Below are 19,529 nucleotides of genomic sequence, written 5' to 3'. Positions count from 1 at the left end.
TCCACAACCATAGCCACCATGGTGGAATGAAACTTCATTTTTTGAATGCCACCAAAAAAAAGGTCATAAAATTGGTAACTATATCAATTTGCATCACAAAATCCAAGATTTTATCGATGATGGTGACATTATGGTGGATGGACATAACAAGAACTCGGATCACAAGGATTTCAAGGAGTCATTCCCTCAGTAATAAAAAGGAGAAAACTCAAAGCCAAAGCCTAACAACAAAATCAACTATACATACTCTAATAATGATGATGAGATAGTCCATATGGTTGAACCAGTAGGTGTTGACTATTGTGACATTATCACCATCAAGGGTAAACAAGAAAAAACTAAACCTAAGACACCATTTGCCTTAAGGGGTCCTACTTCAACTGCATATGAAAGTGAGTCATTACAAACTTGTACCAATGCTATTACATGTTCTCACACCAAGTTAGTACTCAAAGGCCTTGTGCCTTTTTCTCCTAAGATAGAACAACACAAAGACAAACCTCTTTCTGGTCCATCTGACAAAGGAACAAAACTTGCTAGTTAGAGCATACTCGATTAGTTAAAATGAACAAATGCTCAAATCATGATCTTTGAACTACTCAAAATCTTGCCTACTCATAGGAAAATTCTCGACAAAGCCCTTACTAAGGCAAGCATCCCTCAAGATCTTGATATTGAGAGGTTCCAATCTATGGTAGGTCATTTGAATACACCTTACTATACGACCTTATTTGAGGAAGATGATAATTCACTGAATCACCTGCATAATCAACCTCTACACATTGAGGTTATGATACACCAGAAATGTTCACAACATGTGTTTATTGATAATAGAGCTGGTTTGAATATTGTCTCTACTACTTTTCTCAAACAATTAGAATATTTTGAAGAGTCTATTGACCCTCAATGCAAGATAACTATCAAAGTGTATGATGAAGTTGAGCAAAAATCTTTGGGTCTTGTTGTGTTACCTCTTTGAGTTGGTCCTGTTGAAAGGGATGTCACTTTTCAAGTCTTGGACATTCCCTTATCTTACAATATTCTACTAGGAAGACCATGGATACATGAGATGAAGGCTATACCTTCCACTTCTCATCAATGCTTAAAGTTTCTATTTCACAACTTTGAAGTCACTATACCTACAAGTACTATCTATACCTATAACATGCTGAAATATATTGCAAAATTCATACCTACTAATAGAGAGTCTATAGATTATCATGATAACAAGCTGAAGCAAATCAAGTAGTCACTAAAGCTGAAAGAAACTAGAATGGGTGAATATCAAATTGAACTTGTTCTGTCATTAACATCTCTTCCTAAATCTCCTTGTCATTATGAGAGACCCTCTGAAGCGAAGAGACCTTTTGTGTTGAAACCTCAAACCAAGTATAATGGTACATTTGTCAAAGCTACTATCCCTCTTAAGGAGGAAAGTGAAAATAGAACTATTGCTGCATGGATCTATAAAGAAGAAACTCCAGTTGACCTCACAAAATAGTCTCATGAAATTACTCAAGAGAATTATGGTCTAGGTCTTAAACTCATGAAACACTTTAGCTACAAGGGAATTGGTCCTATTGGATACAATAAAAATGGTCTAATTGATCCAATCAAAGCGATAGCTAGGAGGAACCGAGGTACATCTAGTCTAGGCTTCAAGAAGATTCTCTTCCATCTAGGGATCAACAAATTTGTGCCAAAACCTTAAAATTCATCTAAAAATGAGTCACAAGTTGAGTCTAATGATCATGAAGATGATGTTGATGATGAGGATCCTTATCCTTATCCCATTCCTAATGATTTTGCTAAATTATTTTTTGAACCTGATGATTTTGTACCACATGTCAGCACCATGGATGGTGATGGTGATTCTTTTGATGATACTACTAATTCACATAATACCCAACAAGAACCAGAAGAGTATAGTCATAATTTTCACATTGAGTATCTTTGTAAAAATGTAGATGATGAAGGAGAGTTTGTCCCTATCACTACTGGGGAATTTTACAGTCTATCACCATGTAGCACAGATTCTAAGGAATATGAATTTGACTCTCTCTCAGAGGAAACTATAGAAAAAGATATAGATCATGTCCATGTCTATGAAAACTTCCTTGATGTAGGTGAAGCGTCTAGGGTTGGGTCGAATGAGTCTTATCCAACTAGTTTCATCCAGTCTTTGATTAATGACATTAGAACTCAGAAATATTTGAACACATTTATGGATGAAGCCAATCTAGGTCTCAAATTACTTGTTTGAGAATTTGATGATTATACTATGAATTCTATTGAATCCACCACTTCTCTTTCACTCACCTATCTTGAGCTCATAGACTAGAATTCTAATGCACCGAGAAAAGTCTCTATATTCTAGAATGACTATGTTCTTTCCTATTACTTTCCACCAGTGAACAAACTGTCAAAATGACTAAAGTTGACATCAAATATCTCACTCATACAATCAAAAAGAAAAGAAATAAAAGATCTGATGGTGAAAACTACATTGTGGTAGTGTCGAAACTTTAAAAAGTAAAAACAAAAGATGTATCCAAGGGTGAAAACCTCTCCAAGGTACCTAGAGATGAGTATTTGATGCACTTCCTAGTCATTTTTAGGAAAGATCATCAGTTTTGATAGAACCAATGTAGTTGGTCAACTTGGGAACAAAAGAACATCCTCACATGGTACATCTTGCATAGTCACAGTCTCTAGAGAAAAGGAAGAATTCATTGCCTTCTTCTAAGAGAAAAAGATAAACTTTGCATGGACATATTCAGACATGTTGGGATTAGATCTTGATCTCATAATGCACCACTTGTCCATTACACGAGGAGTTAAACCAGTCAAACAAAAACTTAGAAAAATGCATCCTCATGTTGCATTGCTTGTCAAAGCTAAATTGGAAAAGCTTTTTGAAAGCTAGTTTCATCTAAGCTATTGATTATGCTGAATGGATATTAAACATCATTTCGATCTCCAAGCATGAAAAATCTATCAAAGTCTATACAGATTTCTAAGATCTAAACTTAGCATGTCCAAAGGATGATTTTCCACTCCCCAACATTGATATGATAGTGGATATGATGACAAGATATGAAATATACTCACTCATGGATGGATTTTTTGGTTATAATCAAATCAAAATTGTACTGGAAGATTAGGAAAAGACTACTTTCACTTGTGCATGTGGAATTTTCTACTGGAATGTGATGCCATTTGGCTCAAAAAATACTGGTGCTACATATCAAAGGGAAATTACTACAATTTTTCATGACATGATGCATAAAATAATGGAGGATTATGTCAATGATACCTTAGTTAAGAGTGAAAAATGAAATACTTATCTTCAAGATTTGGGACCTATCTTGGATTGCATGGAAAAATTTAGTCTAAGACTTAACCCCAAGAAGTGTGCATTTGGTGTGACATCTAGGAAACTACTTGGCTAAATTGTATCTACAAAAGGAATTGAGGTTGATCCTAAGAAAGTTCAAGAAATCATGGACATGCCTCCACCTCATATTATTAGTTAGATGAGGGGCTTACAAGGTAGACTTCAATCCATCTATAGATTCATCTCACAGCTGGTAGATAGGTCACAACCTTTTACCATGACACTACATAAAAATGTGTAATACAATTGGAATAAAGATTGTGAGCAGAGCTTAACACAAATAAAGAAATACCTTGCCAATCCACCAATCTTGATGCCTCCTATTCATGGTAATCTGCTTATCTTGTATATTTTAGCAACAAAATCATCTCTGGGTATCTTGCTAGCACAAGAAGACAATGATAATAAAGAAAAAGCTATCTACCATCTAAGTCACATACTGATTTCTTATGAAATGAATTATAGTATCATTAAAAAGCTTTCTTGTTAGTTGTCTTCACTTCTCAAAAGTTGAGAGACTATATGCTTGCTCATACTACATAGCTTGTTGCTAAAATTGATCCACTAAAGTACTTACTCAATAAAGTAGCTCTAATATGACAATTAGCTAAGTGGGTCATGATACTAAGTGAGTTTGAAATTCAATATGTTGAACAAAAGGCTATCAAAGGACAAGAAATTGCTAATCAATTAGTAGAAGCACCAATGGAGAGTACTCTTCCACTCAACATTGACTTTCTTGATGAACCAATTCTAACAATTACACATCAAACTTGGATGATGTTCTTCAATGGCTCATTCACACAATAGGGATTAGGTGTTGGACTCGTGTTCATCACACCATAGAGGTACTCATTTCCTAAGACATACAAGATTTTGTTTCCTTGTACAAATAATATCACAGAGTATGAAGCTCTCATTAATGGTATGAAGATTGTAGTTGAATGTAGAGTGGATCAATTAAACATCTTTGGTGATTTACAACTTATAATCAACCAAGTCAATGATGTATATCAAAAAAAGGATGAGAAATTGATTCCTTATAAATACATGGTGGATGACTTGAAGAAATACTTTGATCACATCACTTTTCAGCATATTCCTCAAGCAAACAACAAAGTGGCCGATGCCATGGCTATTCTTTCTTCCTTGTTATAGATGCTAAAAAATGATCTCCAACATGAGTTCCTAGTCGAAACATTACTCTACCTTGCCTATGACTCTCTCAGATCAAAGATGATCTGTTCTATTGTAGGACATGACTCATCTCACTACCACCACATATACTCTTACTTACATGACCAAACCATTCTGGACAATCTAACCCAAAATAAAAGGTGTCACCTTATCCATAATGATTTACAGTATGTTATTATTGCTGATGACTTGTTTAGGAGAAGTCTCGATGGAACACTCCTTAGGTGTCTAGAACCCGACGAGTCCTAATGTGCATTAGTAGATGTACACGAGGGCATTTGTAGATCTCACTCAAATGGCTTGACACTAGCTCATAAACTTATTAGAGGTAGTTACTATTAGCCAAATATGGAGTAAGAGGCAATCAAATATGCTAAGTCTTGTAAGAAATGTCAGATCCATGGGAATCTAATTCATGCTCTAGCTAGAGATCTAATTCCATCTGTTACACTCTGGCCATTTCAACAATGGGCCTTTGATCTCATGGGTCAAATTCACCCATTTTCTTCAAATGGACATAAGTTTATCAATACATCTACAGACTACTTCACTAAGTGGGTAGAGGCAGTCCCTCTTTCCATAGCAAATGGAAAATGTGTAGCTTTGTTCATTATGAATTACATCATATGCAAGTATGGTGTACCTTCCTCCATTATTACTGATAATGGAGGACAATTTAAAAACAAGGATCTTAAGGAGTTATGTAAAAGGTTTACAATCATGCAACATTGGTCTTCTATTTATTACCCCTAGGGTAGTGGTCAAGTGAAAGCATCCAACAAGGTGATCCTTAAGATTTTGAATCACACAGTTAGTAATTTTGGAAGGGACTAACACTTTCAGATTAGTTCAGCTTTATGAGCTTACAGAACAAGTATTAGAACTCCAATGGGTACAATGCCCTTTGCTTTAGTATATGGAGTGGATGATGTGCTTCCCATTGAGGTTGAGATTCCTATTATGAGAATCTCCATGAAAGGCCTCATCATTGATGAAGACTATAGAATATCTTGACTTCAAGAGCTAGAACTATTAGATGCATTTTGGCAAGTGGCATGTAATCATCTCCAAGCTTATCAACAACATATGTCTAAAAGTTACAATAAGAAAGTTAAGCCATGTGACTTCCAATTGGGTGATCTTATTCTAAGAGAAAACCCTAAGAATCAACAACAATGAGTACAAAAGGGCAAGTTTGAACCTAACTATCTTGGTCTATACATAGTCACTATGGTGTTTGGATCTGGTCTTTACCAACTTTCTACAGCTGAGGGAGAGGTGCTCAAAGAGCCCATCAACAGTTTCCACCTGAAGTAGTTCTACAGCTAATCTGATCACAAAAGCTCTTTGTATATATTTAAATGTCTTTAAAAAAATCTAAAAATTTTCAAAAAGTCCTAAAAAAATCATTATCTTGGTGAAAACCTAGCATTAGGTGCCTTGGTAATACCAAAAATATTTGAAAAATTCAAAAATTCAAAAAAATCAATAGGAGAAAAATACAAAAAAATCAAAAAAAAAAAAAAGTGTCATTGATGGAAACTTGGAAATAGACAACATGGTAGCAAAAATAGAATTTCTACCAAGAAGGTGAAAACTTGGTAAATAGGCACCTCTTGTTCCTAGTGCTATATCTTACAGTGCATATTCTAGCTCATGTAAAGTTGCTTTCCTACTTTCCATGGATTGAATCTTGTCATAACTTGGGAGCAACACCTTACAGTGTCATACGAATCTATTGCAATAGTCACCAATTGTTCTAATTGCATTTGCCTACTATTGCTTGTGTCACTATTGAGATTCCTCTCATGGAATCTCTCTTGCAACTATCACCAATTGTTTTAACTATGTTTTCCTATTGTCGCTACTATCACTTAGAGATTCTACTCATGAAACATCTCTCTAGTGTCAATCACCAGTTGTTCTAATTGCATCTGCATACTGTCGCTCGTGTCACTTTTGAGATTCCTCTCATGAAACATCTCTCACGATAGTCACCAATTGTTATAATTGTGTCTGCTTGCTACCACTTATGTCACTTTTGATATTCCTCTCATGGAAGATCTCTCTCATGTTAGTCATCAGTTCTTCTAACTATGTCTGCCTATTGCCGCTAATGTCAGTTATAGATTCTACTCATGAAACATCTCTCTAGCATTAGTCACCAGTTATTCTAATTGCATCTACCTACTATCACTCATGTCACTTTTGAGAGTCCTCTCATGGAACATCTCTCATGATAGTAACCAATTTTTTTAACTACATTTAACTACTACTACTTGTGTCACTTTTGAGATTCCTCTCATGGAAAATCTCTCTTGTATTAGTCACTAGTTCTTCTAACTGTGTCTATCTATTGTCGCTCAGTTCCTACCAAGGTTCTTTTTACTAAAGAATCCTCTTTGAATTTGGTCACCCATTGTTTTGATTGTGTCTATCTACTATTGTAACCCTACTAAAGAGATTTATTTCATACATGTCCTGCATATTGACACTTGACATCAATCCTACAACATAGAAAATAAACTCAAAATGTTGAATCTGTTTGAGATATATTAAGCTTTTCTTTGTTTTTTTTTCTTTTTCTTTATCATGTCTCTTCGAGTGACTTGATGATGTCATTTTTAACTACAAAAGCAAGGACTGGGGGTAGGATCTTTTCTTTTCTTTCTATTTGTGGTTTGGTTCCAATGATATGAGGCATACATATAAATGGGGTGTCTACTATAGAGCCTCCATCTTGTATTGGATGGTTGTGTGTACCTCAACTCCTTTTATATGGATAAATCAATGAGGTTAGTTCTTCTCCTTTCTTATTGGAGTGAACTCTTTATGCTACAATAAATATTGATACTCATCTTGCTAAGCGAACACACAGGTCACTACACGTATATATGGAAACTTATGTCTCAGGTTATGGACACAAGGGCTATTGTGGACAGAATACTTACTGATTACTTAGCATAAGAGGGATCTCCCATGTGTCTAGTGTATTTTCATGCAAGGAACATTCTAGTCATCCTAGCATTTATGCTTTGATGCTTATGTTCACTTGCTATATTAAAAGGAAAAAATGTTTTGGTCATTCTAGCTTCTTGTGCCTTGAATACTTACATTTAATCCTAACAAAACTAGAACATATGTCCTATTCATATTTCCATGATTGCAATATTAGTGGAAATTGTATGACATATGGGGTTTCTCTATATGCTCAGTGATGAATATTTTTGAAACTTGGTAACTAGACCTAGGGTTGCATCTAGTTTAAGGTTGCATCTAGCATAGCGCTACATTGCATATTTTGCTTGCAGAAATTCAATCATTGATTTACTTGCATCCTTTGTTATGTGGAATCGTCAGCTTCTTCAAAGCATCATGTTTCTTCATGACTGCACAAATGATTGATTAATCACCCTCTTGGCTACTTTGACTACTCTGAATCCATTTTCAAGATCAAATTCAAAATTTGACACACTTAAATAGCTCAAAATCGCATTTTAAAATTATGGGACCGATGCAATCGAACACTTGTACATTCCATTTTTTTCTGATATTTTGTGCATCTTGAAATCTCTTCAAATCACACTTTCTTCAAATTTTCCAAAATTTTTGGAAAAAATTCAAATTTGGTCAAACTTTGGTCAAAATTGGTCTTTTAGACCTTGAAATCACTTCAAATTGGCTTCTATATTTCTTCTGATCATTCTAATCTCTTCTAAATTCTTCTGATCATTATGATCTCTTCTATATTTCTTTTGATTGTTCTGATCTCTTTTATGTTCCTTTAAACCTCAAATTTCTTTATTATTTTTTAACATACTGTGCTACATCACATTTTTGGTGTGTCAACTTTCGATTTTTCTCCTAAGGGGGCAAGATGATTACATCATTGAATATAAATTTCAACTCAATCTAAATCTTATGTCCTCATCACTTAGGTCATCTTGCTCCCTTCTATCTAGCATCTATGTTATCTATCTCATCCTTTTATTAGCTAATCACATCTTATAACATTTCTGGTCAAACTTCGATAGATAGGTATCGGGACAATCTAAACCCTGACTCTTGAGGATCAAGCTTCATTCTAAAGATGATTCTATGACTCATGATTGGATCTTACTATCCTTTATAGACCAATATTCAGGTGTTCTATCTTGACTTTGGGGTATTAAGCTTTGTTCTGGAGATAATTCCAAATTCTTGCTAAGGATTAAGCCTCAATTTGGAGATAATCCTAACTTTTTTTGGGGATTAAGCCTCGTTCTAGGGATAATTCTATGAATCATCTTTAATCTTGTCATATTTTAATGGACAGATATCAGGACAGTCTAAACCCCAACTCCTGAGAGTTAAGTCTCATTCTGGGAACAATTCTATAAAATTTGACAATCATTATGCAATCAACTTTGGTAACTAGGCATTCTATTTGGATCCCTTAAGGTTAAGTTTTTTTGGAGATAACCTTTAAAAGCTAATCAATTGGTCTTTGTATCATCAATTTTAGAACCAATCTCATTTCTTGATCTATAATTCTGATTTCTTTGAATCAAACGTGCTATTTGCAAATTCATTCAAAGAAGGACAAATGTAATACCCCAAAATTGGCACATTGTCATATTAACCAACTTTGGTTTATTCAATTATTCCTAAGTCCTATTTTACTAGGTAATTCTAATTCTGATAACCACTACTTGACCTAGTTGTCAAATGAAAAAAATCTTAATCTACATTAATCATATTATTTATTTAATTCCTAAATATCAACTCAAATTAGTTACATAAACCTATTGATTTAATTTAATTTAATTATATGTGATCTACTTTAATTAAATTAAAATTACCTCTTTAGCTAATATAAAAAAGAGTTAAATACATTTAATTTAATAAGATATCTCCTCATTTTAATTATTAAATTTAATTATTCAATTAGTTAAAGTTATCCATTTATGAGGTCATGTTTTATTTTATCAAATTAAATATTCTCAAAAAGGTGATCGGTTAACTCCTTTTATCACTCGAAAAGGAATCAATTAGCTCTTTTATCACTAAAAAAGGAATCAATTAGCTCTGTTTATCACTCGAAAAGAAATCAATTAACTCCTTTTATCACTCAAAAAGGAACCAGTTAACTCCTTTTATCAATCAAAAAGGAACTAGTTACCTCCTATTATCACTTAAAAAGGAACCAATTAAATTATGATATTGCTATCAGGATTTAACTACGTGATTTTGAGTCAAACTCATTGACCCATGTTTCATGAGTAGTGATTCAACATTAATCCATCTCTCATGAGAATAAATGAAACACTTAGCACTCATTGGATCTAGGTGATGCTCATAGGGGTGAAGTACCGGGACTTCTCGAGAGGTCACCCATCCTAGTACTACTCCAGCGTGAGTACGCTTAACTACGGAGTTTCCTCCATGGTTAAACCAAAAGCTTGCAAACCCATTTGCAAAACCTTCACCAAGTGTTGTGCCTTATGAACCATTCATTAGAAAGCCCCTTCATCTCATCAATTGATAAGTAGGAGATAATTTCCACAACAAGTCAAATTATGATATTGCTATCAGGATTTAACTATGTGATTTTGAGTCAAACTCATTGACCCATGTTTCATGAGTAGTGATTCAACATGAATCCATATCTCATGATAATAAATGAAACACTTAGCATTCATTGGATCTAGGTGATGCTCACAGGGATGAAGCACTAGGACTTCCCAGGAGGTCACCCATCCTAGTACTACTCCAGCGTGAGCGTGCTTAACTACGGAGTTTCCTCCGTGGTTAAACCCAAAGCTTGCAACCCCATTTGCAAAACCTTCAACAAGTGTTGTGCCTTATGAACCATTCATTAGAAAGCCCCTTCAGCTCATCAATTGAAAAGTAAGAGATAATTTCCATAGCAAGTCAAATTATGATATTGCTATCAGGATTTAACTTTGTGATTTTGAGTCAAACTCATTGACCCATGTTTCATGAGTAGTGATTCAACATGAATCCATCTCTCATGAGAATAAATAAAAAACTTAGCACTCATTGGATCTAGGTGATGCTCACAGGGGTGAAGCATCGGGACTTCTCAGGAGGTCACCCATCTCAGTACTACTCCAGCCTAAGTGTGCTTAAAGGAACCAGTTAACTTCTTTTATCATTCAAAGGCAACCAGTTAACTCCCTTTTCATGAGGAAGTTTCCTTTATGATTGACTCTCATTTTCAATTTTGACTATCTATTCTGATTAATCTCGACTATTGATCACCTCTTAGATTCTATAAAAGAAGCTATCCGTTCCTCAATACAAGGGATGAATTTTGGAATTTGCATCGAACTTATGCTGAAATTCTTACTCACTTTTCTCAAATTTGCATAGCTTTATTTCTTTCATTGTAATATCAATTAGATTTTAAATATGCATCCATTTAGCATACTATGCTTCTTCATTTCTAAGATTAAACTACATTTCTGATTTAGATTAATTGTATGATCATACAGTTGCATAAAATCCTTCGTACTAAAAGGTTTGGTTGTCTGCTTCTCAATCTAAGAGAAAATAGGAAAAATCCTTCTAGTTAGAAGGCAATAGGTCATTCTATTGGATCCTTTGGATAAATAACATAATGTTTATTTCAAGATGATCTTGCAAGTAAGGACTATGTTGAAGTGTATGTGAGGATCTGAGGCCCCCAATTTCACATATAAAAATAAAAGCTAAGCAAGAAACTAGCTTCTCCTTAGGGACTGCCCTCATGAACATGTCTATAGGATTTTCACTTATGTGAACCTTTTCGAGCCACAATTGGCCATCCTCCAAAATAGGCCTTATAAAATGGCACCTAAGATGTATGTGCTTTGTCCTTGAATAAAAAGAATCATTCTTTGTAAGATGAATGGCACTTTGGCTATAACTATACAATGGGAGATCTTCCTGCTTCTAACCTAATTCCTCCAGAAAACATTATAAGCAAATAATCTCCTTGCTAGCTTCTATAGCAACTACATACTCAACTTTAGTGGTTGAAAGTGCATTAACCTTCTGCAATCTAGAAATCCAACTGACTATGGTGCCCCCTATAGTGAAAACATACCCTATAGTACTCATCCTTGTATCAATATCTCCATCTAGACCAGAGTTGACAAATCCACTCAGAGTAGAACTTGATCCTATGAAACATAATATCTCTATAGTACTACCTTTCAAATATCAAAGAATCCATTTGAAAACATTCCAATGTCTTAGTCTCATATTGGTTTTGACATTTGAGTGTCAACACACTTAACCAAATTCTAAAGATGGTGTTGAGCTATAATGTATACCAAGCTAGAGAATTTAATAGGTGTTGAGTGAACTTCAAGTGCCAATTAATCTCCAAGTGCCGAGTGAAGTTCAAGTGTCAAACAAAGTATAGGTGTCAAGTCACTATAGATGACGAGTAAATAGTTGATGCCAAGTAAGTTCAAGTGTCGAGCCAAATAGAACTACAACAAGTGCCAAGTAACATAATTATCAAGTGTTGAGCATTAGAGGTAACAAGTACCAAGCAACATAGATTGGACATAGTTGTTTGTAATCACACAAACAACTATGTAAACCATTTTTGAGCTGACATAGAAGAATCTCGAAGGATATTAAAGATAAGAACAAATCTTTTGCATTACCTATGCAATCAGCATGCAGCCAATAAGAAAAATGGAGAAGGCATGCAACCAATAAGAAAAGAGCATGAGTTAAGTGGGAAATTAAGAATGAATATGGATCATAGATTCATACCTAACCCTAAGTCTTTGAAATCTTTAAAAGGAGGATGAAAGCCCATTGTATGCATGGATGAACGAAGTGTATAGGTGAACTATAGTGAAATTTAGAGGGAAGTGTGAAAAGACTTAGAAGAACAGAATAGCATTGCAAAATTTAGTTGATCAAGAACAAAGTATCAAAACTTTGAAGAGTGACATATCATATCAAGTAAGGATCAAGTCAGTCAAAGAAAAACAAGGATCTAGAATTAGCAATTAGAGATTGCAAAGCTATTAGGTCAAAGACTTTCTAATACTCTCTAGCAATTATATTAGATAATGGAAATCCTATGGACTTAAGTTGGCCTAACAGCCATTTGTAAATATTTTAATAGGGTGGCATTCCAATTGAATGTACTAGAGTCCTTTAATCAGGTCTACTTTTAGTAGGGTAGTTAAATCCCTTAACCAGGTCACTTTTAATAGGGTGTAAAGTCTTTAACAGGATAGGCCTTTCACAGGGCAGACCATTGGAAGTGGTCAAACATTATAACCTTGAATAGTTACACATTGCTGCAATGATATTTTGTGGGTGTCATCCCCACCCCAGTTTTACCTTCTCATTTTTGGAGGGTTTCTAGGTTACCAAATCTTGTGTTATATGTTTTCATGCATGTCTTTACTTTCATGTTTATTAGATGGATTAGATGCATGTGAATTTTTTCAGCTAAAAAGGTTTTAGAGGTTAAATTTAGATACTTCTGTTTCACCCCCCCTCTCAAAAGTGTATCTCCCCACTTGTAAATTCCAACAATTGGTATCAGAGCTAAGTTCTCAAAAGAAGGAGCCTTATAGCTCGGAGAAAAGATCTAGAAATGGAAGTATACAAACTTGGGAAGATCATAGAGAATCAAGAAATTGACATACAACTTGCTTTACATGCTTTGGAAGAAGCTAGAGAAGAACAAAGAAAATCTTTAAAGAGAAGAAAAGAGATTGCCATAACTAAGAATGGCATACAGTATAAGGAGATTGACACCTTAAATTTGTTTTTAAATGGATATTCTAAAGAGTTTGATGTAGCAATAGTAGATTTGATGGAAAATAATAGAACTCAAGTAGAATAAATGAAAATACTCAAGCTTGAACAAGAATCACAAGCCATAATGCTTTGTGAAGTGACTGAATAGAAGAAAAGAGTCATTGAAGAAAAAGCCATGATAGAAGATGACAAGATAAATCTTACCAATAGATTGGAGGAAAAGATAATTGAGTTTGAAATAATTTCTAACATGTAGCTTGACACCTTGAGCCAGATGATGAATGCACATCATGAACTAAATTTCAAGGACATTGAGATCTCTACACTGAAGATGCAAAACAAACAATTGCAAAATGACCAAAAAAGAGAAAAGGATATTGCATAAAGATTCAACAAACCTAATGAAGCAATAAAATACTTTGAGAAACTACTAAAATCACCAAGGGCTAGCAATGACACTTGAGGACTTGTTTACACTAGCACTGAACAAGGAGAGTCATCCAAGACTACAAAAGAAAGGAGTAACAAAGGTAAGAACACTAAACCTACCAGTCATTCTGTGGTAAAAAGGGACATCCTTCTAATGTATGTAGGAGTAAGAATTCCCATCAACATGACAAGCCTAAGAATGCAAGTTATTGTCACAAGTGCAAAAAGTAAGAACATCAAGCACATAACTACAAGACTAAGACTATCAAGACACCAAGATTTGAAGGTCACTACTACAATTGCAAGAAGTATGGACATAGAGCTTTTGAGTGTAGATCAAAGCCTATGTGGACACCTAATTAGCCTAAAAGGGGAAATAACCATGAACATCATTACAATTGGGATTACAACACTAGGTATAGCTATCACTATTGTCAAGAGTATGGACACATTCCTAAAAACTGCATAAGGACACATTTCAAAGGGAACTATAGTAGATGGTTGAGCCAAACTACATGTTTTAGTTTCTTGAAGACTGGTCATATTAGTAGGAATTTCTCTACAAGGTCAAAGGCACCCAAGTCAAAAGTGAACAAAGGAAAAGATAAGGTAGATGTTGAACACATTAGAGGAGAAATGAATAAGACATGGAAGAAGAAAGATGAGTGTAGCTCATCAAATGAAGGGATCACTTCACCTAATAGGTCAAGTGATCACACTTCAATAAACAAAGTAGATAGAATAGATGAGGGACTGATCTACTAAGCTTTTTCATACATCAATTCCTAAATAAGATAGTACTCAAAAGAAGAGATTAACATGTTTAGAGATGCAAAGTTGAAATTCAAGTTTTCACCAGTGTTGTCAAGTTGTCCTTAGATGTGGAGTAAATATTAGTATATGCCAAACTACTAGTAGGAGCCAAGTGATTGGTCATAGCTGAGTTGGCAATGAAAGCTGAGTAAAGAGGAAATCTAGCTGGAGTTGAGTAATGGAAAGTCAATGGAAGCCAAGTTATGCTAAAATCTTTAAGGAGTTGAGTGTACAGCTATATATGCACTAAGCATTTAATGTTATGTTTTAAAGAGTATAAGGTCAATTTTTCAATAATTTATGATCATTTGAATGTAGAGAAAGAATGAGAAGAGCACATAAGTGATTGAAAAATAGCAATTGAAGCTTTTGTACAGATTATGACAAAGATCAAGCACCATTTTCATCGATCTAAGGTATTCCTCAATTTCCAAGTTGCATAGTTATAAAGTTTAATATCTTTTGAAACCCTAGATTTGTAATATGGATTCCAGTTCTAAAAACCCTAAGTAAAAGGAAGGTTTTGAGGTTCAGTTAGGTAGCAATGAGGTTAAACAACCAAATTTTAGGCCAATTTTAGAAGTTGCATATAAGAACGACCCTGTAGGTGCACTATCCATTATTCCACCCAAAATTGTGATGGTGTAAGATTTTAGGAACTATTAAAATTGTAAGGTATGAGCAGTAGGAGACAAGGAGATTCATCAAGCATATGATAAACTATCTAAAAATGGAGTGTTAAAGGAAAAATTTCAAATAGTTGAAAGAAAGGGCTTAACCTGTGCCCTAGATTTCCCCACAATTTTTAAAACTGAATGGATAAGAATTGTCCTAAGTAGAATACATAATGGTTATTTATGGTTAGAAGGAGGACCTATCAAGATAACAAAGAGAATCATGCATAAGGTTACAGGTTTTCCAACCCTAGATAGGTACAAGACCCTATGAAGTGATTCTAAGGAAGCTATTGAAAAGAACACCAAGGAAAAATGGAACAAAAGGGGCATGACTATTGATACAATAATAGATCCCCTTCTAGATTTTGTAGTAAGAATCATATCTCACAAGTTCTATCAATCAAGTATATTGAATAAGTGTTTTGTGCATTGTTGTGGATGTGACCTACAAAATTTTCAAGAAGGATCATAAATATGATGTAGAAGAATTGTTATTGTAGCAAATCATGGAGAATCTGGGAGCAATAAGAAGATCAAAAGATGCTCAGTGTAAGTTTGGATCAGTTCTGATCTATATATTTTTCTATGTTCTAGAAAAATTTCCCTCTTTTGGAAAAATAGATTGGAAATCATATAAGTCAACTATTACTCAAATCAATGAGTACATTGAGCAAATGGGAGACAACTTTGAATCTCTAATGACTAGTTACTTTGAGTATTTCAAGAAATCCATGAAGCAAAGACTAAGGATACTAGTTTTCGTAGTGGAACAACACATCAATGATATTTGTTTCTTAGTTGATATTGATCATACTTATATCCAAGTAGAAATTCCAAAGACTAGATGGCTAAGACCATTAGGATATGAGCTAGATATTGATGAAGCATCAGCAACAATCACAGCATTTCTTATAGAGGAAATTGACAAGGATGCACCACATTTTGGAACATATGATGTGGTGAGATCCGAAGTGTATATGGAGTTGAAGAATGCCTCCACTTTAAAGAAGAAAGACAAGCTTGTTAAGAAGCTTAAAGAAAATTTTGGTGAAGGTGTTGATGCTGAGGAAGAGGAAGATGATGATGATGATGAAGATGAACATCAACCTCTTGCATTGACATAAGGCTTAGGTGAGGATGAAGAAAAGGAAGAAGTCAAGGAAGCACCAACTCTAGCTGAGCCCAAGAAGGGAAAGGTCAAAGCTCAGTCTATAGCCTAGCCTAAGGTAAAGAAGTTTGCAAAGCCAACGCAAGCCAAGCCATCTATACCAGTAACAAGAGCCACCACAATAGCCTCAACTCAAAGGACCAAGGAGCAAGACAAAGAGAAGAAGAAGGCTACTAAGCTGACTGGTCCTATGTAGAAGAAACAAAAGAGAAGATATGTTGCACAACTAGAGTCAAATGATGAGGAAAGGATAGAATCTAAAGATATCAACCAATTTAGAGTGGTAAACCATGCTCCTAAGTCAAATATTGATAAAATTTGTGATAATGTTAGGAAGAATGTAGATTTTTTTGAATTGAAAAATATTGATTTTAATAAATTGAGTAGAGAAGATCAGAATAAAATTGAAGAATCAGTATATGCCATGATGGTAGAATTCAAGAACACTCCTCTTGAATTAGGCAATACAATGCCCAAGGAGTTATATGAAATTTTTGAAAACAAGTGGCATTGTTGTTTAAAAATGGAAAAAGAAATAAGAGAATCCACATTGGCACAAGTAATGTCAAAATTGACTAAAGGTCAAATAACTCAGGCAAATAAGAAACATGGGAGCAAGTTTGCACCAAAATATAGAGCCTTTAGCATCTTGTAGAATAAAATTGAAGAAGTTGTCAATAAATCAACAAGAATGTGGAAGTTGATATATGGCTTGACTGCTATCAAGGATGGAGAAGAAGATCCCTTTGAGGGACAGAACACTGAAGAGGATGAAGATGCAAATAAGGCTAAGGCCAATAAGAAAGAGAAGGAAGATAAAATAGTGGAGGAGGAAATAGAAAAAGAAGATGAAATGGCAATAGCTAAAGAGTAGCAAATAGATTAGAGTGTGCAAGACACACAATTTCCACCTCCTAGCCCTCCACATGTAATCTCTACACCTACAGATACAATAACTGTACAAGATGGTCTTAACACTTCAGCTTAGAACATCAATCCTTTAACTGCAAAGGATCTCAAGAAGATCCTTCACCAATCAACATTACAAGCACAACTTTGCACAAATCTAGTATTGGTGAGTGTTGATGAACCACAGAAAGTTATAGAAAAAATAACAAGTGAGAAGGAAAGTACACAAGAACAATCCACACAACCTCCCACAACTACAATAGAGCAACCTAAAGAGAAAGATGAACAACATAAAATTGCTAAGGTTGATTCTACAATGAAGGTAACAACTACTATCAAGGAGCAACCAAAGGGACAAATAGGACAAGATGTTTATGTAGCACAAACCCAAGGTGCACCTCCACAAATTGTAATAATTGATTAAGGTAGTAGAGGAGAGGAGAAAGAAGCAAAGAGAAACCCTAAGGAGCAGGAGGTAATACAAACATTGGTAAACTTTCCTAGCTCAGGGACCCCTCAGAACAAGCCAAGCACTGATGTAGTACCATTGCAAATATCAGCACCAGGCTCGAGCTCTACCAAGGTTGCAAGGGTAATTCACTATAGAGACCCTACACTTGATGAAGATATAGTCATACCAAGCTATGACTCAAGAACCATGAACTTGCAATAGATAAATGAAGTGAAAGAGGCACTAGAAAGGAGAAAGAGACAAGAGATACTTAGAAATGAGTATAGGCAGAAGCAAGCACTAGAGGAAATCAAAGACATATTTCTTGATGCCTTTAGCTTGCAGACACCTGATGAAACCAAGCCTATATTGGAACAACTGACAGATATTGTAGAATAGGTGACTAATAAAGACCAAGAAACTAATGTGAAACTCATGGAATGGTCTAAGAAGAAATTTCAAGGAAAATTTTAATGAGAAAATATCAAGTGAAATAGCACTTTCACAGGTTGAATTGGCAAAGAAGATTGGAAAAGTAAAGAAATTACTTGAGAATGTATTCTCATTGTACAAAAAGTTGTGTGATTTCTAATACTTCACACATGAAACAAGAAAAAGGATACTAAGCTTGGAGTGAAATCTAAAGATTTCCAGCACATAGCTACCAAAAGATCCAACTCATAGTGAGAAGAATTTTTCCTAAACACTTCATATTTAGAAAGAATTAGCTATTTTGATAGCTGAAGATGCCAATATCAAGGCCAAACTGATGCAAATTCAATCTTCCATAACCCCACATCTAGAAGTACTCCATAAGGAACAAGCCTATGTAGTAACTATTCTAAAGAAAGATCCTAATCTTTCTACTTTTAGAAGGCCTTGTTCATCTTGTACTAGAGGTAGCTATCTAGCATAAATCATTGGAAATTGCTTTGGATAATTGGAATGCATCTCTCAAGATGGTTATGGAGGTAAATAAAACATTTTTTGAAAAATATGGTCTTAATCCTTAGCACCCTTTTACATAAGTGTCAAAAAGGGGGAGAATTAATAAAGGGGGAGATATAATGTTTTTGGGAGTTATAAATAAGAATGGAAGGCAACACAGATACAAAGTACAAGAAGTAGAAACAAGGTACATACATATAGAAACAAAGGCAAAGAGTATCATATACATCAACATGAGACAAATTCAGCACAAGAATTTTGGCTACAAGAATGGTAATGGAACATCAACTTAGGGGGAGCTACAAGATTTTGAGGTATACAATATTCTGAATAAGTTTTTGAAATCTTGTACATATGTCAAATAGAACATGTAATATACTCATAAAGATCAGATGCATAATGATCAGTTAAGTTTTGTTTCCACTTAGTTCAAAGGGGGAGATTGTTAGTCTCAGATTGGTTTTGAAAGTTGAGTGTCAACACACTTAACCAAATTCTAAAAATGATGTCAAGCTACAGTATATGCTAAGGCTGAGAATTCAATAGGTTCTGAGTGAACTTTAGGTGCCAAGTGAAGTTCAAGTGCCGAATAAAGTATAGGTGCCGAGTCACTATAGATGTCGAGTAAATAGTTGATGCTAAGTAAGTTCAAGTGCCAAGCTAGATAGAACTACAAGTGTTGAGTAACAAAATTATCAAGTGTCAAGCATCAAAGGTAAAAAGTGCTGAGTAACACATATTGAACATAGTTGTTTGTAA

Source organism: Cupressus sempervirens, unplaced genomic scaffold, assembly GCF_028749045.1.
Source record: "Cupressus sempervirens isolate cs-2001-9-10 unplaced genomic scaffold, ASM2874904v1 CseChr00s100002_03, whole genome shotgun sequence".
Lineage (NCBI taxonomy): Eukaryota > Viridiplantae > Streptophyta > Pinopsida > Cupressales > Cupressaceae > Cupressus > Cupressus sempervirens.
This window is presented reverse-complemented; position numbering follows the sequence as displayed.